Source organism: Anabrus simplex, chromosome 12, assembly GCF_040414725.1.
Source record: "Anabrus simplex isolate iqAnaSimp1 chromosome 12, ASM4041472v1, whole genome shotgun sequence".
NCBI classification, from domain to species: domain Eukaryota; kingdom Metazoa; phylum Arthropoda; class Insecta; order Orthoptera; family Tettigoniidae; genus Anabrus; species Anabrus simplex.
This window is the reverse complement of record NC_090276.1, coordinates 27,905,122-27,929,773: the sequence shown is the minus strand read 5'-3', so window position 1 is coordinate 27,929,773 and position 24,652 is coordinate 27,905,122. Positions and strand designations below refer to the sequence as shown.

The 24,652-nt window shown below is 38.9% G+C and overlaps 1 protein-coding gene across 4 annotated transcripts in view; it reads left to right on the top strand.

Annotated features, from left to right (window-relative positions):
* Nucleotides 1–24,652, top strand: part of Bre1 (E3 ubiquitin-protein ligase Bre1) — a 212,842-nt gene that overhangs the window by 169,763 nt on the left and 18,427 nt on the right. The gene's annotated exons all lie outside the window — the stretch shown is intronic.

Genomic DNA, 24,652 nt, shown 5'->3' with positions numbered 1-24,652 from the left:
CCTTTTCGGTTTGCCACTCATACTGCATTACTTGCCTAGAATGGGCTTGCACAGATTTAAACACTGCCGTAACAATTGCATATACAGACAATATAATGGAGACTTGACTCAGACTGAAGCGTGACTACTGTAGGGTTTTTTAATTATGAACACACAAGTTTTGGCTTTAAATACAAACAAACCGATAGGCCTCTTGCAAAATAAGTTATAGCAATATTTTTCTTGTTTAATTCTGCATTAAGGTGTATAAGACAAATTGTTTTTGAAGTTCATTAATAATTTTTTATTTGCGATTGTAGTAAATATTGTCTGGGTTTTTGGCGTCGTCTCTAGGAAATGCTCACTTAAAATATGTACATGGAAAACTGCTTGCTTGATGGTAATGACATTTTTATATGGTATAACCAAATGTATTTGTAGTGTTATACTCAAGTTAAGTTTTTATACCCCCCCGCCCCCCCCCAAAAAAAAGAAGGTATCATTTTTCTAAAGCAGCAGACCAGGATAAACATACAACAGGAAACTAGGGTTTGTTTTGAAGCATTCAGTCATGGTTATTGGAAACAACCACTGTAACCATACAGTATCATACTGTTTGGTTTGCATCTTACGTTACCTGTGGTGAGTACTGTTACTTGAGGAAGGCAGCAAAACATGGTCATGTTTTACTATAAATAAATCCAAAGGTTGGAAAATTGCAATCTAGAATTTATATGCCATAGCCTGGTTTTACTCATTGTGGCATTCATATGAAGGCTCGAACGGCGTACAGGTAGTCATTAATGAAACAAATGAGCAAGGCCAAGATAGTGATTCGACGTGCATTAACCCATTAGTGCATAGCGTCCGAAAAATCGGACGTCTTTAGAATGATAAAAAGTACGAATTTTATGCATGGTTTTAAGCCCACACTACTTTCACTTCAGAAAGGCTGTAGCTAACAGGAAACAAGAATACATTATTCTCAATTATTAGCGTTCATTGTTGAATCACATTTATAGCCAGGAAGGCAGCAAGACAAAAAAAACTTTATGCACTATTGGGTTGAATATTTTAAACACAGTAATACTGTTACAAAACAATGCAGACTGGGCGAGTTGGTCATGCGGTTAGGGCCGCGCTGCTATGAGTTTGCATCCAGGAGATAGTGGGTTCGAATCCCACTGTCGGCAGCCCTGAAGATGGTTTTCCGTGGTTTCCCATTTTCACACTAGGCAAATGCTGGGGCTGTACCTTAATTAAGGCCACGGCTGCTTCCTTCCCACTCCTAGCCCTTTCCTATCATATCGTCGCCATAAGACCTATCTGTGTCGATGCGACGTAAAGCAAATTGTATTTTAAAAAATAAAAAATGCAGCCACACAGGCTACTTTGCTGACTTCATTGAAGAACAAGATTTAATAAATTGGTTTCTCACTTAATTGAATTAGGTTTAAACATTCTCAATAAATTTGGGCTAATGTCCCAACAAGCTACTAGTGGAAGTTGTTATATTTGTGTCACTACAGTGATAATAATCTTTTATGTCATCCGCATTCTTGGTTTTCTGAGGCCTTGATTTTTGAGTTTTGGTGTACGGCATTAAATATTTTTATGCGTCTACTGTTCCAGTGAATTATTGAACACTTCATGCTTATATGTGCCATTTTCCATTCCTCCTTGCAGTGACTGACAATGTAACAAGTAAGAATGAGGTTTTGGCTGCTAATATGCCTGTGCTTTATCCCTAGAGCTATACACAATATGTGTATACAATATTGCTGCATGTTTTCTGCTAGTGAGTGTATATATAATCCATCCCCTTTTGTTTTTCAATAAGATGGGCTGCTTGTGTTTTCGGTGTGAGATGAGGTGGAGTTTTTGAAGTCTTCATCTATTTTAGTACTCATTTGTGTCTGCGATGTTTAAATAAAGTTCTAAGTAACTGCGGAGACTAGTTTAACAAGGATTCTTGGTGTTGCAAGAGGTGTTGACAAAATTTAATAGCGGTGATGGTTTCTTTAATCATGAAATTGCATAATACGCTTGTATCCCTATTCTCTGCCATTTTACTGGTTTATCACACCAAATTTTTTACCACTTCCTAACAAGATTTTCTGCGTTATTTAATGTACACTTGAGTTTGATGATGCATGATTGTTTTGGTTTTTAAAATAACTGTCCAAGTGCCTCCTGTCCTTCAGGTTATTGCGATTTCATCTTACTCTGAACACTCTTCGTACTTCATCTCTACTGGTTGAGAAGTTCCTGGTGTCAATATTTTTCTTTACTTTTACCATTATCAGTCATCATTACATTCCTGACCTTGTAATTATTAATTGGATCAGTTTTTAACATTTCCATAAGATAGGAATACAAACATTTTGTGTTGAATTTTCACAATTAATGTATGTATGTGCTGACTTGAGTAAGTGGTCTCATGAGGTTAAAATATTGTTGGTAATACTGTATTGTACTCACAACAGACATTTAATTTTCTTTTCCTTTTTTTGTTTGTTAGAAAAGCATGATTTTTCTTTCTAAAATGTCACTTTTCTGTAATTGATGGATTGAATCCTGTCCCTTTTGATCATTTCTTTATGATTCATTGTAGATTTCTGATTTACAGATGACAGAGTCTGGGAGGTTTTCTGCCAAACTTATTATATTTTCATTAACTAATGACATAAGTGAGAGAATTGTGTGTACGCTTAGGTGGCAAAATTTGTTGTTCCTGTGTTTTTTAAATTGTTGTAACACTCCTTTAGCTTGTTTCATAACAAGTGTCATTTGTATGTGAAGTTCTGGTTGTTACATTTAGGATGAATTATCTTATTTTCTTTGAAGTTCACAGCTTATTATGTTTTCTGGTTTGACTACAGCTCCATCAGCAGTAATGTTTCTTTGGTGGCCATGGTCATACACAAAGGAAGACAGTTCTTTATTTCCCGTGTGTACCCATCAATCTCAAGCCTGTTCACCGTCTTTCACTATTGACTTCTTGTAAAATGTCTAGAACAGAGAGGTTTTATCAATATGGCATCAGCTTTTCAACAGGCAACATGATGTTGTTTAGATCATGTTCATGCAGCGTGGAGACGATCTGCACTGCTACGAGTTACGTGTTCTGTAATTGCTTAAGTATTGAATCGTTGACTGCCAAACATGTCCATGCATCATGCTGCTGTTACTGCTACTGCCAAGCACGCCTGTAGATATTTTCATTCATGTTCATTTGTATAGTAGCCCACATTTTCAAGAGATGGCAGCCAAATGCAATTAGTCTTTCCTAAACAAGCAAGAAATATGTATGATAAAGGTTTATTTATCGGAAAGCAGTATCAATCCACAAAAATGCTTTGTTACTGTTTGTAAACATGTACCTCCAGTGTTAGAAGTACTTGTGGTAAACCTCTAGGAAACTCTCGGCAGCATAAATAATATTTCAACTTAAGAATCGTATAAATTGTTCCTCATAAGACTTCTAGTAGAGTGATGTGTTTATTGTGAATGCCAGGGACCCACTGACTTGTTCGTAGAAATATATATGTACTTCTATAACCTATGGCGAGGAAAGCAACGGTAAACTACCTCACTTCTCATTTCCCTAGTATGCCTCTTCAGTGACGCCTAGGCTATGACAGCTGTTGGCGGAACTGGAGTATCAAACCAGCCTTCGGGCTGAATACCCAACAACCCATAACCTAATGCAAATAGTGCAACATTTTCCCTGCTAATCATTTTGACAGCCACTGCTATTGGCTGAAAGTTGCACAGTTTGGTGTCACTACCAGAATTTGACACAGTGTACAGGATCTCTCTTATAAACCCAGACCGAACACACGGTGTTTGTACTCGGCACTACGACAGCTGCCTCAGCTGAACTTATGTCGCGCGCAGCTGCCCTGCTTTAAGTGTGTATAAAATCTTATATGAAATCTTACCTTATAAAAGATACATGATGTGTTGTCCTTCCTGGGTTATACAAGACATTTTATCCGGTAACCACATTCTGGTAAACACATGTTTGATTTCATTTGTAATGTTTTCTTTCAGTTCCTCCAGTGTGTGAGGATTCGTTTGATACACTTTTTCTTTCAGTTTACCCCACAAGTAAAAAAATCACACACTGTTAGATCTGGAGAAAGGGGGAAAATAGACCAGGACTGATCAGTCTGTCTGCAGACACTTCCGAGATTGTAAGAAGGGAATCTTTTGCTGTATGAACAGGGGTGAATTTTGTTGGAACCACCCACACGACTTTTCTTCTTCCATTAACTGATGGAAAAGTGGCGAATGGTGTCAAAATGTCATCTTGGTACCTCTCTGCATTTACTGTTGTCTCGAAAGAAATAGGCCCAATTATTCATTTCAAACTAACAGCACACCAAACACCAATCTTCCTATCATAATGAGAGATTTCATAAACACCATTAGGATTTTCTGCACATGAATAGCGAGAGTTATGACTGTTCACACGACCATTAAGATGAAACCAGAACTTTTACATACAAAAATACTGAGATTCAGACTGATGCTTGCGAGGTCGAACACATGCAGGCTGCTTGCAAGGTCAAGAACTATGCACGCACCTCCCATGCTACAGAACCCCAATCGGAGAGTAAAAATGCCACTTCGACGGTCTTCGTGTGTGTGAGAGAACTTGTAGATGTCATTACCAATTGTGGCACAATAAACAGTCCTAAACAGAAAAAAATGTAACTGCTAATTCATTAAATTTATTTATCACTGATCTGCATTTAGGGCTGTCGCTAATATGGCATATTCCCTATCAATTGTTTAATAGTCTTTTCATAAATTTCAAAGAGGTTGGAAATTTATTGAACATCTCCATTAGTAAATTAATCCAACCGCTAATTCCTCTTCCCGTAAACAAATATTTGCCCCAGTGTGTCTCTTGAATTCCAACCTTAGCTTCATATTATGATCTTTCCTACTTTAGAAACTCCATTCGATCTTATTCGTCTCTTATCATTCCATGCCATCTTTCCACTGACAGGGATGGTTTGTAATATACTGCTTAGAATCTATCATTTTGACCATAATGGCCAATATTGGTCTGTAAAATTGTAATATATTGACAAGGCGGATCCATAAAAACATAATATTGACATACTGCTTAGTTGAGCAGCTTGTCTCCTTACTTCCCAGCCCAAAGTTTGCAATATTTTTGAAACACTATTATTTGTTGGAAATCACCCAGAACAAATCGTGCTGCTTTCCTTTGGATCTATTCCAGTTCTTGAATCAAGTAATTCTGGTGAGGGTCCTAATCACTGGAACCATTGAGGTCTTACCTGTGACTTTATATGCCCTCCACTCTACATCCTTTCTTCTTCTTCCTGAAACATTTCTGCTTACGCAAGTCATTCACAGAGCCTCTTCCAGTCTTCTCTTTTTTCCCCACAGTCTATCGTTCATCACTGTCTCCTATTGTAGTCCTCTCCGATTTATGTCGCCCTCCACCCCCTTCATCTTGTTCGTGGTCTTCCAGTTGGTCTTCTTCCAGATTCTGTTCATTCCAGAGCTCTTCTTGGTAATCTTTCTTATCCCATTCTTTTGATGTAGCTGAACCATTTCAGCCTATTTCTCTTCATAGTTTCTTTTAGGGGGTTGATTCAGACGTGCCAGTTTCCTCGATTTAAGCGGGAGGCTCCCTATTTTTGGTCCTCCCTCCCTCCCTCCCTCCCGATCGCAGAGACCTATCTCCCGATTTAGGGAACAGATTTATTATTCCTGTATTTTTAAAAATTCCAGGTTTTTCCTCATTCTCTAAGTAGCTGGAGAGAATTGATGTTCAGTGATAACTGGCAAGACAGATGCAATCAGCTGGTGGTGTTTTTAAATATGACAGAATTCTAACCTAATGCTTTAAATGTTATCATTTCCACAGAGCAATGCCGACTGTAAGACTATTTTTTTAGCATATTTACAATAAATTCAAATCGAAGCTTCCCAAAAACTAATTCTGAAAAAAAAAAAATCTTTAAAACCTGTTCAACAAGACCAGTACTTTTGAGCATGTATCTAATAATGTTATTGGCTTTACATCCCACTAACTACTTTTTTGGTTTTCGGAGACGCCGAGGTGCCGGATTGTCTTGCAGGAGTTCTTTTATGTGCCAGTAAATCTACCGACACGAGGATGACGTATTTGAGCACCTTCAAACACCACTGGACTGAACCAGGATCGAACCTGCCAAATTGGGCTGAGAAGGCCAGTGCTCTACCGTCTGAGCTACTCGGTCCAGCAAAGAGCATAAATCTAGTTCAGAAATTTATGAAGAGGCCTAAGGCAGTTACAGTGAAGAGTCATGTATTCTAAAGCTCAGATACATGCAATATTTCAGTATTTACAAGTAAATAAATAAATACATAAATTAATTAATAAGAGAAATTTTATAATTGAGTAGGGTAATGTGTTAAATATTCTTTAAAGATATGTCATCAGTGATGTGTCGTAACATGCCAGGATATGCCGCAAAAATCTCCTGATTTTTTTTTTTACTTTTGAAAGTTGGCATACTTGTCTGTAGCGTGTTTAATATTGTGTCATTTCTTATCTTGTCCCCTCATTTTACCCAAGATCCCTCATAGAAAGTGAATCTCTGTCTCGAGTAATCTACTCAGATTTTTTTTTTGTCCAAGTCCAACATTCAGCTCTATAGGTCAATATTGGCAAATAATATGATTTATATATCATGATTTTTGCTTTGGTAGGTAATTTCCAATTTCGAATTATGTGTGATACACAGTAATAAAATTTTGAGTAATTTTCTATCCTTACTGAAATTTCTTCATTGAGTTTCCTTTCCCAGTTAGCTTACTTCCTGTCTTTAAAAGCATCTACTTCTTAAGAATTTTTCCATTACACCAAACATTATTTTTCTCTTTTGTTTACTGATTTTCACTTTTCATTAAACTTATTTCCATACCTGCTTCTTCAGTTGCCTTCTGCCAGGTATTTAGTTGTTCTTCCAGTTTTTGTTCATTTTCTTCCCACATCATTTGCATATACTATGACTTGTATCAATTGCTGTTGACTTCTGGTGAACTTTCCTCATAATGTTTTCCATCACTATATTAAAGAGCACAGGTGAAAGTACACTTCTTCGTCAAACTCCTTACTACAACCTGTAAATACCCTAATATTTACAACCACCGAGCAAGTGGCTGCGCGGTTTTTGTCACGAATAACTGTCAGTTCGCATTCGGGAGATAGTGGGCTCAAATCCCACTGTGGGCAGCCCAGAAGATTGTTTTTCATGGTTTCCCATTTTCACACCAGGGAAGTGCTGGAACTATACGTTAATTAAGGTCACAGCCACTTCCTTCCCACTTCTAGCCCTTTCCTATCCAATTAAACAGGTTGTAACTACTTTTTACTACGGAGTATTGAAAGGTGGATCCTTCCCTATAATATTGTACATCTTACTTTCCTATCCCATCACAACGTAAAGCAAATCTAAAAAAAAAATTTACAACCTTGCTAATGTGATTATCCCAATAAATATCTTTATATTAATATCTAGGTACTTACATGGTCCCTATCAGGTACACATTTACTCTCAGCACATTCAATAAAACTTAGGAAACTCTTCCTCCTAGTAAAACTTAAAAATTGACCTTTCAACCTGCACATCAGCATGCCATTGTCTGTTGTCCAACAACTTCTTTGAGGTCTTTTTACTGTCGCATACAATCTTGTAACTTATTTATTACTCTATACATTTTAACATCACTTGCAAAAATCTGTATGTGTGATTACAGTTCTTTACTCCTATCATTTGTATATATAAGAAATGTCCAATACTATCTTGCAAAATCCCACACTTGATCTTTACAAGATCAGATAATGCTTCACCAATTCCCCAAATTCTGTTTTCTAGAAATGTAGCCACCCATGCAGTCACCATTTTGTCTACTCCAATAGCCCTCATTTTCATAATTTTCCTGTGACCTACCCCATCAAGATCCAGTGATAGATCAATGGGGGCACAGTCCATTTGACCTCCTGAATCTAAAATATCTTCTATATCGTGCTGGAATCCGACAAGTTTAACGTCACTGGAATAGCCTTTCATAAACCTTCAGTTAAAAATAGTTCGTAATTTCACAGATGCATCTAATATAATCAGAAAGAATGCTTTCCTGGAACTTTGAAATACGTCAAGCTGACTGGCTTGTAATTATCCGCTTTATGTTTAGCACCCTTCACTTTGTTCACTGAGGCTACTGTAGCATTCTCCGTTCATTCAGTATAGCTCCTTCATGCAAACGGTAATCAAATAATGAGTACTTCAGGTGTGTTACTATATCTCTATCCATTGCCTTTAGTATATCCCCAGAAATTTTATCAATTCCAGCTCCTTTTTTAGCGTTCAACTTTTCTATCTTTTTGTAAATATCTTTGTTATCCTAGGTAAATTTTAACACTTCACTAGCATTAGTCACTTCTTTTACCTTATTATCCAACTATCTTTACTTATGTGTTCTGTAAAGCCTCTCATGTACACTCTCCTTGTCTGTTAATGATTCCTAGAAAGCCATTTCTGGAACCTAGTTTCTGCCTTAAAGTACCTTCCATTCATACCCTTTCATTTTTCACTAAAATTCATGTGACTGAGCTTGATAGCAGCAGTCGCTTAAGTGCGGCCAGTATCTGGTATTCCGGAGATAGTGGGTTCGAATCCCACTGTCAGAAGCTCCTGAAGATGGTTTTCCGTGGCTTCCCATTTTCACACCAGGCAAATGCTCGGGCTGTACTTAAATTAATGCCACAGCTGCTTCCTTCCCACTCCTAGCCCTTTCCTGTTCCATCGTCGTCATAAGACCTATCTGTGTCGGTACGGCGTAAAGCAACTTGTAGGAAAGAAAAGAAGTCATGTGACTGCAAATTATGCTTGCTATCATGTTATCCTTAGCTGACTTTTGTTTTGTTTTTGTTGTTGCTTAATTCAGTTGTTTCCTGGTAAGTTTCTTCAGTCTCTCTTTATTTCCACAACTATTTCTAACCCAGTTTCTTTCTAATCTGCACCTCCTTTATCTGTTTCTCTGGTATAGTACATTGGATTTTTACTCTTCCTTGTTTCATGGGCATATACACTGTAAACAAACCAATGTTAAATTAGTACACACACCTAAACGAGGTCTGTCCTCTTATGCTTCACTTCACTTGACATACGTGCTGTAAAGAAACAAATGATGATCCCCTGAGTTGATAGCGGTTGGTACAAACAAAGTCAGTCTCAAGTAAAAAATTACTATCATGCAGTGATAAGTGAAAAAAGGACATGATTGGATGAGGTTGAACTTTTACGAAGTAGTAAAATCCTGTTTATACAATTCTAGAAGTATATACTTTTTCTTTACAATGTACTTTCGTAAACAACCATGCTCGCACACCACTACTACAAATGACTGGTCCCATAAGGGTGATTTTTGAGGAGTCCATATGCAGTTTCTTTGTTTGTCCCCTCAATAACTGATGTCGTGGGTTCATCAGATTGAAGATTGCTGTCAGAAAAATTACCTCTACCTGGTGTCATTAAAAATAAGTCTATGGCAGGATGACAGTTTTGTAAACAGTGCTTACATGCACTTGTACGTTACTCCTAACCTTGACTAATGTCACTATATTTGACATTGTGAGTGAACCCACTGAATGTCTGAAGAGACTGTACCAGCAAAGACCCTCACCGAGGCTTTGGCAGTGCTAGATGCAGCAGTGAGTTACGTTTATCAGCAAGTCGAAGCTACACCAGCTGATACTATGCTTCTTAGAAGACGATGTGGTATTGTTGCTCGTAAACAAGTCTCTCTTTTAAAACAGATGACTGGGACAGTTTCTTTAAAATTTCAGGTAGTGTTTTTTTATTTTTTATAACTTGGTAATGGTGGCATGTGGTGACCTCCGGTAGGGTATGAACTGTATTGTTTAACCTTTTGTGTACTCATTGAACATTACTTACTCATCACCTTCTGATATTCTTATTTCCCTGTAATGCGAGTATTTTGTAATTCGAGGTAGCGTCAGCCCCAGATAGTGCATTAAAAAAAAGCTGTCTTCGAAGGTAAGTTCACTAAACTTTTCACTTACAGAGCTACAAAACTGGTAGAATTTCTTGATCCATGGATTCAATTCCCAGCCAGGTCGAGGGTTTTTAATCATAAAAGGTTCGTTCATTTGACTTGACTGGGTGTTTGTGTTGTTACCAACATCCCTCCAACTCATACACTACACACAACACTACATTCCACTACACCAACAGCTGTTTTCCATGCACGGTAAGTGCTGCCCACCTTTGTCAGAAGGTCTGCGCCAGACTAGCAATAGCCACATGAAATTATAATTACAGTGAAACCTCGTTAGTGCGTTCCTCGTAACTTTTTCCCGCATAGCACATAGCAAATTTGAAGTTCTGATTCTAATCATATTAAATGTATATACTCGCTTATCGCGTCACAAATTTTTGCTATTACCGCTTAGTACAATCACATTTTCCCTAACCCTGAAAATGTTATTTGTCATCCCTTGTGAAAGGAACGTGATTTCCAACTCTGGTAAGAGCCTTTGGCAGAGCTGCTTGATAACAGGAAAAGTCCTTGAATTCCTGAACTTCCAGGATAAGTTGCACCTTCGGGAAGCAAGCTGTTGGTGTCAGGAATGTTCCAGCATCCCTGCAGAAGACCAAGACAACAGTGGCAGGACACACTAGTTGCAGGCAGGAAGATTGCTCATCTTAAACTGTATGATCGTGTGAAGTGACTCATGGTGAGTAGGTTCGACACCTGTACGAAAACACTAAGTTGAAGAAGTGGAAAATGGATGATTGTGCTGCTACCTCATTTCTCATCCGATGTAGTACAGGGTGGCGCACGAATAGTTGACACATTTGAAAAGCAAATATAAAATGCAACTTATGGACTATGTTGTTAAAATTTTGCGCACACCTTCTCTGTTTCATGGAAATATTTGTACAGGTGACACTGCTGCTTTGTCTCCAAATGCCTACATTCCAGTGAGCTTTCTGCCATGGCCGACCACGGCTGACTCTCCGTTCAGCACCGCGCCCAAAACAGTTATCTTTTATTGCGAATCAAAAAATGTTACGGCGACACAAAGGAAATTTTGTGCTGTATTTCAGATTAGGTGGGCACCAGCAAGGAACACCATCCTTCGCTTGTACGAAAATGAAGAATAAGGCAGTGAGAAAGAAGAAAAGCGACCACGTGCACCAGCAATTCGGTCTCCTGTGGTTCGCCATGCAGCGCAGCCCACACAAGTCAACACGGGGAGCTTCAAGAGGAAGTGGAATACCGCACCATTCAGTTCAAAGAATGTTACACGATGACCTTCAGTTGTGCGCGTACAAAATGACTGTACTACACAAGCTCACAGATCTTCACAGGGAGAAGAGATTGCAGTATGCCTTATGGACTCAAGATGAAGATGAAGTACTGTTTAACACTTGGTTCTCTGATGAAGCCTATTTTCATCTTAACGGGGCAGTTAATAAGCAAAATGTGCGGTTTTGGGCTACAGAAAAACCAGACATTATTCACGAAAAAAACACATATGGAGAAAAAGGAGCCTGTGGTTAGCTCTGTCAAGTCATGGGTTAATTGGACCATTTTTCTTCAGTCAGACAGTTAATGCACAGCGATACAAGGACATGCTTGGGAATAAATTCACGCCTCAAATTCTCACTATCCCTATTCATAAGCAGTGGCTTATGCAAGATGTTGCAACACCTCACACAGCTAACGATGTTCTTGAGTGTTTGAGGGGAGTATTTGGTGATCGTGTAATATTTCTTCGTTACTTGCAGTACAACCATAATGGCGGATTCTCATTGCCTCCTTAAAGCCCTGATTTGAATCCTTGTAGTTTATTTTTATGGGGCTATTTGAAAGGAAAAACTCTTCGCTTCAAGACCTCGAAGCCGCATGGAAATTCGTGCTCGTATTGTGCAGCTCTGCAGTGAAATTCATGAAGACCTGTGCCGCAAAGTCGTCAGAAACATGCGTACTGGTCTTGAAAAGGTTATCTGTCGCAGTGGAGGCCACGTTGAACCGCTGATATAATGAAATGTATTTCCATGGTCCAAGCTTCCCGTGTCTAAAATTTCATTAGTGTTCTGCGAAAAATAAAGTTGTTATTCTAAAATTAAATGTGTCAACTATTCGTGTGCCACCCTGTAGTTACTGTGTGTCTGAGAGGCACTAGGGACCTATAGGCACCTATATAGACTCATAAGTGTGGGTGTGTCATTCCTTGCCAAAAGTAGAGAGCGAGCAGGTATATTTATAGTAATTAAAGTGGTGAGGCCTGAAGTTGGAGGTACAGCAGGGGGACTTCAGTGAGTAACAGGGGAGGAGGTCTGTGAAGGAATAGAAATGTCTAGACAGGTTAAGAACATAGTTGAGAGAAAAGTCATAATTTTCTTTGATAGTTAAAATTGTGCACAAAAAATTGGTTCTGGCAGACCAATCAGATCCAGGTTCTGCTGTGCTGTATTGTGTAAAGGTGTTTCAAAACATTGCTGTGAACTTAAACGACAAACCATAACTTTGCATTATTTCACACTCCGTTAGGGATGGGAAAGAAGACCGTATATCTCAAGAAACAGAAGAGCTACGAAGGTGGTTTGAAAAGTCCGTGCGAAGTCCGAGAGATACGCACACCAAGTTTCAGCCATATTGGTCTACTTCTTTGTGTTTGGCATTTGTGTGAATCAAGGAAGTCGAGTGATTTTCAAGAAATGGACAAGAAAGAATTTCATGTGGTGATTAAACATTTCTTTATGAAAGGCAAAACGCCTCAGGAGACTAAAGAGAAGCTTGATAAACATTATGGTGACTCTGCACCTTCGATTAGAACAGTTTATAAGTGGTTTCAAAATTTTCGGACTGACCATATAAGCACAAGTGACGCTGAACTTTCTGGAGGGCCTGTGGAGGTTACGAATCCAGAAATCATTGATCAAATCCATGATATGGTGATGGATGACAGAAGAGTTAAGGTGCGTGAGATTGCTAGTGCTGTGGGCATCTCGACTGCACGGGTGCATAATATTTTGCATAAACATTTGGACATAAGAAAGCTATCCTCAAGATGGGTGCCGCGATTGCTCATGCTTGACCAAAAACGGAATCGTGTGAAGTGTTGCAAGGATGGTTTGCAGCTGTTCCAGAAGAATCTGGAGGACTTTAAGCGTCGTTTCATCACTGGATGAAACATGGATACATTACTATACTCCTGAGACCAAACAACAATCTAAACAATGGGTTACCAAGGGGGAATCTGCAGCAAAAAAAGGCGAAGACCATTCCTTCAGCCGGAAAGGTTATGGCGACTGTCTTTTGGGATTCGCAAGGGATAATCCTCATCAATTATCTGGAAAAGGGTAAAACTATTACAGGTGCATATTATTCATCGTTATTGGACAGTTTGAAAACCGAGCTGCAAGAAAAACGCCCGCGATTGGCCCACAAGAAAGTCCTTTTCCATCACGACAACGCACCAGCACACACCTCAGCAGTTGTGGTCGCAAAATTAATGGAAATAGGATTCCATCTCGTTTCACTTCCCCCCTATTCTCCAGACTTGGCTCCCTCGGACTACTATTTGTTCCCCAATTTGAAGAAATGACTGGCGGGACAAAGATTTTATTCAAACGAGGAGGTGATTGCAAACACTAATGGATATTTTGCAGACTTGGACAAATCCTATTATCCGGAAGGGATCAACAAACTAGAACATCGTTGGACGAAGTGTATAAGCCTAAAAGGAGACTATGTCGAAAAATAAAAAAGGTTTACCCCAAACACGTAAGTAGTTTTATTTTTGCACGGACTTTTCAAACGCCCCTCGTATGTCTTGTGAGCCTTTCGAAAAGACTAAGCATGTGTACATGTGGCACATTGAGAGCAATGACATGCTGTGACGTCTCGGTCAGTGAGACAAGTCAGGTGATGGTTTGGCGTTCTATTCACTGCGAATTGTATAGACAGTGCAACCGGAATGGAAGGTGGCAGGAGTTCAGATTTACTCAGTTCACGAGGCAGGTAGCAGAATTTTAATTTCATTAGAGCCTGAGCATTTAATTTATGGTGGATAGGAAAGACTTGTGCTCTTTTGCTCATAATATTTTTAGTGCACACTGACAGCTACCAAGAGAAATTTATGGACAGAAAAGTGCAAAGTAATATTTGTTCCTGGTATCTTAATTTCAAAAGCAAAAAATATGTAGGACATAATTCAGCATTTGAAGAGACATCTACGTTTGTAGGTTAAACTGTGTTCTGTTCTCCATTCTTTTGCACAAATAAGTTACATTAAAAAACCAAGTTTTTAGAAAAGACAATAGAAATTATAATTCGAAGGGATAATAGTTCAGATCCTGTGCTTTGTGAGAGAAGAATCTAGGGGCCAGGCATAAAAAATAAAATTCACTTGCTCACCTATTAACCAGTTTGATCTCGTTACCTTCAGCCATCACCGCTGCTTCCTTATTTGCTTCTCCTAACTTCTCTGTATCTCTTTATTTGAAAATACCAGTGCTCCACTGATTTTGTTGGTTTAAAGTCTTCTAAGTGTGGGCATTCATTCGATGACTCATGTCATCTGTTTGCAGTGAAGATCTAAACTTATTTTTGAGTAGATTTACAGTAGTTGAGCCTCTTTCGCATGGAGCCATTGCTGTTTTCAGGACTGTAACAATCCTGATGAGTTTCTTGAGGAAAGGAAATCATTCATGCATTTGTTAAGTTTAGGCACCTAGGCCTACAATACTTTTTGGCACTGTGGCAATTGGTCACCTGGTATTTGTCTATCCTGGGTAAAAAAATTAGATGGTTGTTTTTTGCCTTCCACGGTGCTACCATTCTCTCCTCTTGTACCTGCTATCTGCTTCTATTCTCAGCTTCAATTTCAAACTTGATTGACCAGTTTTTGACACCAGTGAAGAGAAACTGGAAGAATGGGAGACAGTTCTGGTAACTCATAGATCTTTGAGGACACACTCACACTATTGCATAACTGGGACTAGCCTTTTCATATGGAGGTAAACTACTTCGGGGGTGGTAATGACCATTTGACTGTATGACGATGATGTTCAACATCCATTTGAACTGCTAACAATAGTGTAGTAACAACAGATGCTGGGTTGACAGAATGTTCTCCTACAGGAGTCTCTTTTCATTCTGCAAGCCAATGACATGGAGTTGTTGCATTTAAATACTCTTAAATGCTCTGATGCTAGCATATGAAAAAGGGGTCAATGGTTAACAACTGCACCTCTGAGGTCGGCTGCCTGTATGGTGAGTTTTACAAGATTTATAGCATTCAGGATTACTTCAGATACTACATTGTGTCTGTTCACAATATGTGTAGGCTTGTGGGTATTACTATGAAAATACCATGAATGAGAGAAAATAAATTTTAAAGAAAGGGAAAGGTTCATAGCAGCATTGATATCTAGTCTCTAATTTAAATGTACAGAGGGGTGTCTAGCTGCTTTTGATATCTGATACTGTATAAGGGCAAGTCACATGAAAGTGGGTAATCCTTACTGTAGATCAAATGGTATTGGGGAGATAGTGGGTTCGAGCCCCACTGTTAGCAGCCCTGAGAACAATTTTCTGTGGTTTCCCATCCATTTTCACACCAGGCAAATGCCACAGCCACTTCCTTCCCACTCCTTGGCCTTTCCTATCCCATTGTAGCTATTAAGACCTATCTGTGTCAGTGCGACATAAAGCAAATTGTAAGAGAAAAAGAAAAAAGATCAAATGGTTTCATCCAGTTTTATTGGTGTTCTACCATGGGTCATCGTGTGACTTCAGCAGGTTTGATGCATGCACCAAGGAAGAAGAAATTTTTGTTACAGATGCTGATGTACAGATTGTTATCTTGAACTTTCTCAGAGAGGGATTTAATATTGTTGCTGACTGTCTTTTAGCGCTGACGTGGTGTATTTCCATTATGTTGATATCCAGGTGAGTGGCGGTGGTAATGAATGTTTCTCAGGGTAAGTACAATTAGGCAGTGATTTCCCTCTAAACACTATTCAGAAGTAAAAAGGGAAGATGTCTGATCTTTCAGAGAATGAGGGTATTAGCAATAGAAAGGGAAGGTCCATAAAGGGCATGAAAGGGAAAGACTCTCCAGGCATCGAGAAACCAATACTGCCATGTTTGTTTTCATATCTTCATTTACTGAATCCTGCCTTCTTAGTTTGGGTCATCCACATGGTCTTATTCCCTTGACTTGCAGACTATAAGCTGTCTTTGCCACAGTGTAAGGTGCAGCTCTCTGGAGTTACTCATACCAGCAAAGCCTGCTCTCACTGACCTCAGTGATAGATGCCACACCAATATACTGCATGATTGTGGCATGCCTAATGTCAATCATCCACTGAAGCACCTTCATTTCTATATTTTAGAGAGAATATCCTACACTTTTAATGGTAGCCGAGCACTCAGTGCTGTATAGTGCAACAAGTCTTACGGCAGTCCGATATATCTTTGATTTCAAATGTGTTGGCAAACATTTGTCATGTGTGACCTCTCTCCATCTCATCCATGTTGTGTGTACATTTATGCAGCCATCTTCCTGGAGGTGAGACCATAAGTATTTGAAGTACTTTAAAGCAGGCATCGTCAATCGAAAGCGAAATGCCTTCGGAGCCAGTTTGCTCCCCGCTCTTGAAGAACGAGAGCAGCTTAGCGAGCAAGTAGGGGAAGTGCACGACGTAGTACGTACTGCAGGCCAGTGGCGCAAAGGTGTAGTGCATCTTTCTGGACAGGTTAGATTGCAACACGATATGCGTGAACTCATGTGAGGTGACAATAGTGTGTTCCCGCCTTTATCCTCACACCACATGACGTTCAATTCTAGTTGGTTAATGTTGCATTTTTACTATGGAAGGGAGTTCAGCACAGCATAGGCCACCGATGCCAACACGTTTCAAACCTTCTTGGGAAGAAGAGTATTTGATACTTAAATAAAATAACACACAAAATGTTTAATATGTAATAAAATATTGAATCGCATTAAAAAATTTAATCTGCAGTGCTGTTGTTCCTTGTGTCATGCCAACAAGTATGATAAATATGAAGGCCGGGAAAGGATAGCGTTACTAGAAAAACTTAAAAATAAGACATTTGAGGAAGTAAGTACATTTCATATTACCCTACTCAACTCTATTTATATTATAATATTTGATAATTCTTCAGAAATGATTTATTTATGTACCGGTATGCATTTCATTGATGTTGTTCTTAAGGTAACATTTCCGAGCGGCAAGTACAGTACTGCCACAGTGTGCAACCTGCCTGTCTGCTGCTCTCATGTCACATTACTGACAGCCGTCTTGAGCGAAGCAAGTAACACCGGCTCCCTAAAGCAACTGCGCGATGTCTGCTTTAAAGTACTATACTTCCATTAATTTTGAAAGCCAGGTGATGCAGTAGTTTCTGCATATTCACTTTTCAGCAGGTTTAAGTCTAGTGTAAACTTCAGTCGATCACACTTGGCCTTGTAGATCTTCTTGGGTAGTAGTCTTGAGTATAACCCATGGAATGTTGCTCTGTAGGCCTCTGGGAAGGTTGTGTATGACGAGGATGAACAGCAGCGGTGATAGTGCCTATCCCTTCTACTCGCTCTCAGATAGTTTTGTAAGATTGCAAGCTTTTTTTTGATTAGTTAATATTATACTTCAGTTTTGTGATCTTTTAAATCAAATTATCTGAAGGAGCTCTGAATAAAAACATATATCTTATTTTATAACATCTCGGATATATTGGAGACCTTATTCAATTTTGCATTTAAATGTTTGAGGGGAAGTTGACAGTTGCAAAATGGCTACATTACTGAACAAGTGGTGACAGAAGGATGTCCTTATAATAATCCATTTTCTGCGGGCATAAACATGGAACTGGTCAACATTCAGAAGAGGATTTTGTTTGTATACAGAGAGAGTGATATCTGTCCAGCAGTGGAGACAGACACATAAATGCGTGAGAGGGGCCTTCCCTTTCCTCATCTGCCATCTTTAGATTGTATCACACAATTTCTTGTAAATTAATAATAAGCTTGGTGATGCCACGAATTTACAGAGGCCTTTATGACCTTGAAAAACAAAGAACAAAGTGGCCGTTAATGCCATTGATGAAATGGTACAAGAGAACAGACACATTATAGTGTTCAACGAACAGGATGCCACTTTGTCATCCAGGAAAGGAGACTATCATTTTACACTGTGGCAAAGCGTTATTGCAACTCTAATACCGCGTATCTCACAAAACGTTGCCATTTTAGGATTTTGTAGTATTGGCACTACCAAACAGATGCTCAGGAATGGGAAAGTGGGTTTTTTTATATAGGCCAATTTGAAACCAGGAATATCAACAGTCTATAGAACTTAAGTATTGTTGGAGCAATATCGCAGATCTGTCAGTATGCAACGACAGTCAAGGAAGCTCAGATCAAACCTTACCTTCATTCAGTTATGGAAATTGATCACACTTTTTTAAGGACTACAGTCACAAATACCTGGAAGTGTAGGACTTGGTTTGCTGAGGCAGATCACCAAATAACTGCACATTTGCTGATTTATGAGCACTGAAGTAACTGATGGACACATTGAGTACAAGCTTTCATTCGAGGACGATTTTGGCCAGAAGACCACGCCTGTCAGTGTTGCATTTAAAGCTTGAATTGTTTGAGAAGCCCCTCGAAATGGCACCTTCAGCAACTGAAAACTGCCTGAAGACTCGGCAATTCTGTGGTGTCCCGCCTTACATGAAGAAATGTGATGTGATGAAAGAAAATATAACTATTAAATATGTATGCACATTACTTGTTTTCTCAAGATATAAATATTGCATTTTGGTTTGTTTTAATGGTATACACACGTACTGAATGATATATATATAGTTTTCATTTAAAACAGTACCACGTAAGTTCCAGTTTTCTTAAATATAATATATATTGCTTTTTGGCAGAGAAAAGTTGTTTTTCTCCTGTAAAATGTGGGGTAAAGTCCCATGTGTGGTTGCAGTTGCATTGACAAAATGCTCTAATAACTTTCGTAATAATGTTAAAGAAGTGATGTTAAAATAAATCAGTGTTCTTAATCTTGGCTTGTCTTTACCTATTCACCTATGAAAAATTAGGAAAGCTTACTTTTTGACGTACTCTCATAGTAACAGAGACACGTTTTTGATTTGAGGAAAGGATGATGGTTTGATTCAGTGATGTCATTTCGCATAGTCATCAGAAGCAGTATATGTATCTGTTTTGCAACATATTATTGAATTATTGAGTTGATGTCTATTAATTACCTAGTGACCTTTGTTTTCAGAAGAACCTTTACGATGCCCTAAGAGTTGTATTACATCAAAACAAGAGAAGAGCTTTCAGTTTTTGTTACACTTTCTGTGGTACAGAGAAAATTTTGAAATACAGTATATACAAGAATTGAATTTTAAGTGCAAGGTAAAACCATTTTTTCTTCTTGTCTTTTTTTTTAAAAAACAAGTGAAAAACATCTTTCTTATGGAGATTCTTGTGTGAGAAATTGTTTCTCTGATATTTAATCTTAGTCCTGAATGTGAGTCCTTTTTAGAAAGAGATCACTTCAGAAGTGAATGCCTCTGATTACAGTATTGATGCAAAAATATTTATTGATGGAGTAGCCACAATTAACAGACACACAGGATAAGCGCCATGATGGAAAATTAATTTATCAAACCTTTGTCCAAAGTTTGATGTATGACATCTTCAAAAATCTGATCAAGAAAATTAGATTCTGTAGCAAAAGTTCCTATGTTGCAGGAATGGAAGAAGTTGCTGTTATTCATTTATACATGGGAAGAGCCCTGAACTGCTTAGTGAAATGTTCATGTCCATTTTAAACCACATCTGCAACATTCGCCAGTGAGAAATGGAAGGTGATTTACAGTGTATGCCAATTGTGAAAGAAGGTTGTAAATGGATTTTCAGGAAATCCTGAAGAGGATTGATAATACAGTAAAACCTTGTTTATCCGGACTAACTGGGACCAAAGGCAATCCGGGAAATCGATAATCTGGGTGATAGGCAAAACAAAATTCTTAAATCCTTAAATAAAAACTAGCCCATCTTGTAATAACATTATGTACTGTACATAGTATTCTTTACACGACATTAAAAATTATAAAAATCTTAATTACCCTACTGTACATAAAATCACAATTTCTTAACAAAGAATTGATCCACAGTCTTCTGTTTTAAACATGTGTGCCGTTAAAGCATGGTCATGCTGCAAGCGCTTTATCACTAATAGTTCAGCTGGAGTGGTGTCGGGTTGACGCTCCAAGTACATCATAATGTTTGTCAGCTGGTGTGCAGCATCGGCATGTGTCGTCCGCTGTTGCGGTGTGAGCGGTCCTTCCTCGTCCACGTCATCTTCTCTCTCATTGTCGGCTGTAGATGTGCATGCCGCTACAATTTCTTCTACTGACATAGTGCCGTAGCTGCCGTCATTGTTGTCTTTCAGCCACTCACTGACCTTTCCCTTATTAACATCTGATCACCCACTTATTGTTCCTAACATTTGTAGAAGGTCGTCTGGAGCCACTTGCACCAAATCATTGCTTGCCATTTCATTTGTAGCACAAATAGCAGGCCACAGTTTTTTCCAGGACTTTTTCAAAGAGTCCTTTGTAATGTATTCCCAAGCGTCAGCAACCATGTAAATAAAGTCTTTGATGTTGGTTGATTTCAACAATTCATTCACACTCCTTTCCTCTTCCTTTTCAATTATTTTACCAATCTGTTCTTTTCGGTACAGTCTTTTGATGTTTTCAGGGACTCCCTGGTCCATAGGCTGCAGCAGTGGGGTTACGTTTGGTGGAAGAAATTTCACTTTAATTCCTCCATTCACGAGTTCCCGGATGAGACGGAACATTGTCGATCAGTAAACTATTTCTGGTAAACTATTTTCTTTCAGGAATTTTCGAACTTCAGGAACAAAGTTATCAAAAAACCAGTTCTTAAACAAAAATCTGTCCATCCACACACTTTTTTGTATCGGTAAACGACTGGCATTGAATTGTGGTTCACATATTTTAGTGCTTCAGGATTCTTTGATTTCCCTACAACGACAAGGGGAAGCTCATGATTCCCTGATGTATTGCTGCAAGCCATAGCAGTTATCCTATCTTTGCTTTTCTTATACACCTTAGCCGAATCTTCAAGCTTTGATGCTAACGTTTTGCTCGGAAGCATCCGCTAAAGAAGCCCATTTTCGTCAGCATTATAAATTTGATCAGGTATCAATTCCTCAGATGAAACAAATTGTTCGAAGTGCGTTTTAAATTTTTCAGCACTAGCAACATCACTAGACAAGCACCCTCCAGTCGCAGTAAGTTGACGAATACCGTGTCGGTTTTTCCAACGCTCTATCCACCCCTGGCTAGCAGTGAAATTTAGGTCAGAGTTTGGTAACATTTTGTTAAAGCTCAACGCTTTCTGGGCCAAGACCGGCTCAGATGTAGGCAAACCACGTTCTCGCTGAATACTGTACCACGTGAATAGTGCATCATCTAATGTTTCATTCTTAGCTTTTTTTTTTTTTTTTTTTTTTTTTTTTTTCCGTTCCTCTGCCTTCCAAGCTGTTTTTACATATCATTTTACAACAAAAATCTTCAGTATCTTTTCTTTGCTTCTTCCATTCGGACACTGTTGAAGTCCCAGCTCTCAATTCACCGGCTATTTTCTTCAATGTTTCTCCTTTATCAGTTTGATTAATAGCATCCAACTTTTTATCCATTGAAACCACAACCTTCTTTCGCTTTGATGTAATTTTAAACTTGTACAGTACACCGAATTACACTCCCAAACACTTTGATAAGAAAAACAATCCGGTTGAAACACACACAATAAACTTAATGACCGGTGCAGTTTGAAAATTGTAGGAAAACTGAGGAGATAGAGGGAGGTGTAATGACGTGTAGGGATCAAGGTCATTGCTCTCCCCTGGCACTATTTGTAACTGGTGAGGCATACCGTGTCAGTACTTGTGACACTCTACTAAATCTTTCTTAAACCCAACGGGTAGCATTTTACAGTAGGCCTACATACTACAGTACCATAATTAATTGTACAATTTATGCAGGAACCGTACATTGAATCCAACTAAAAAGCTAATATTTGACGTACTTATGTTGACGTAGTTATGTTCTTACTATCATAGTTAAATTAATTATCTAATGTGAAAATTAAATTTGTTTAAAATATCTACAAATCTGATCTGGATAAACGAGGTTTTACTGTACTTCTAAAATAACTTTTAGCTATTAGAGTAACATGATTGATCTAAATCACAACTTTTTCAAAACATACAGGTGATCTGGAATATTTCATTAATGAGAAAAACGTTCCTAGAAGAGTTTGCTTCGGTGTGTTCCTGATCGAGTCAAGTCACCAGCCTGGAGGCTGAGTGAATCTCCCTATTGCACCTCAGAAAAGTTACAAACTGATAGCGATCATATAACGTATACTCGGCAAGATGAAGAGTGAGGTGATTTGCCATTACCTTCCTCACCAAGTCAGAAAGTGCTATTGCAGCATGACTGACCCACGAGTTAACCTTTCGTAACATCCAGACGTACTAGTCGTGCTTCCAATCATTACTGAGTACTGCTCATATCTTGGCAGCTTTCATACTGCTGCGGCTATAAATGGGACGTCATTGGAAATTACATTTTGCTTTGGCTTGTGCGTATGTTAAGTCCAGGCTGGTTGGATCCCCAACTACATCATCAGCTGTCGTAGATAGTCTAGTCATCACTGAAGAGGCTTACTAGAGTGAAGTACGTAGGTGGTTTGAAAAGTTCTCGGTATGTACTAGAATTAAGTATCTTACCTCGGTGGAACTGCTTTTATTTTTCAAGATAGTCTCCCTGTAGACTAATGCATTTTGTACAGCGATGTTCCAATGCCTTGATCCCATCTCGAAAATGAGATTCCTCCAGGCCTGCAAAATACCTCTCCAATTCGGCTGTCAGTTCTTCCCTTGTAGAAAATCTCCGTCCACCGAGGAAAATTTTCAGCTTGGGGAATAGGTGAAAGTCTGATGGTGCCAAATCAGGTGAATAAGGTGGATGTGGCAATAATTCGTACCCCAGTTCATGAAGTTTTGCCATGGCAATAACACTTATGTGCGGCGGAGCGTTGTCCTGATGAAAGATGACCTTTCTCCTTGCCAAACCAGGCCTTGTTTCGCCTATCTTTTCCTGTAGTTGGTCTAGGAGGTTTGTGTAGTATTGCCCCGTAATAGTTTGGCCAGTAGGAAGATAATATGTCAGCAGAATGCCTTTTGCATCCCAGAAAACTGAGGCCATGACCTTTCTGGCCGAACGCACTGCCTTTGCTTTCTTTGGTGGTGGTGAATCAGCATGTTTCCACTGCTTTGACTGCTGTTTTGTCTCTGGGGTATAGTAGTGGACCCAAGTTTCATCTGTAGTCACAAACCAGTGCAAAAAATCATGTTGGTTGCACTGAAAACGGGCCAGACTTTGTTCAGACATTTCCAATCTGGTGCGTTTATTGTCCTATGTCAAGAGCCGCAGCACCCATCTTGTGGATAAATTTTTCATACCCAATTCTTCGGTTTAAATATAATATACCCGTTCAGAAGACATCCCTACAGCTTCAGCAATCTCCCGCACTTTCAGTCGAGGATTCTCCATGACCATTTTATGCCCTTTTATGATAAATTCTGGGGTCGTAACACTTTTTGTCCGTCCACTACGCGGATCATCATCCAAGCTCTCCCGACCAAATTCAAACGTGCTGGTCCACTTCGCAACAGTTGAAAATGAAGGAGCAGAGTCCCCCAGTGTGTTCTGAAAGTCGGCATGAATTTCCTTTGCTTTCATACCTTTCTTTACAAAGTATTTAATCACTGCTCGAATCTCAGTTTTTTCCACTGTCACAAATCACTACGCGGGAACAACAACAAAGAGTCGTCACTACCACACTCCTGCAGCTAGAGCACTGACGCGCCACGTGTTCACTCACAAAGGATGTGTGATTATTGCGCAGGAACCTCGTTGCTCTAGCACTGACATCTAGCGGTGATTCCGAGAACTTTTCAAACCGTCCCCGTAGTTTCCTGTTGCTTTCTCCACCAAGCTACAAAGTTACTACACATCAGTTTGCCAAGCCCAAAGAAACTGACCCTGTGAGCAGCACTTTCACATCATTCATAACAGAGACTGGTTGATACAGAATAGCATTACTGGCAGTGGTCACACCTCAGTCTCTTTTATATTGTCAAAGTCAAAGATGAGAATGGGGCAGAAGAATGGAAGTAATTAATTTGTTCTAGCCCACACCAGAAGACATATTTATTTATATATTTTATATATTTTCTCATGAGTATTTTGTTTTTAATGTTGTCATTTAATCTTCTTATGCTATTTTTAAGGACACTTTATCTGTAAAACATGGATACTTTGTCAGTATATGAACTTTTCATCTAAACAGTGTTATGTGGCTGAAGATGTTAATAATATACGAAACATGTACCACTTTTAACCAATAAGTTGCCTTAAGCAACTAATGTATTGACAAGGTGGAAAATAAAAAATACTTAGT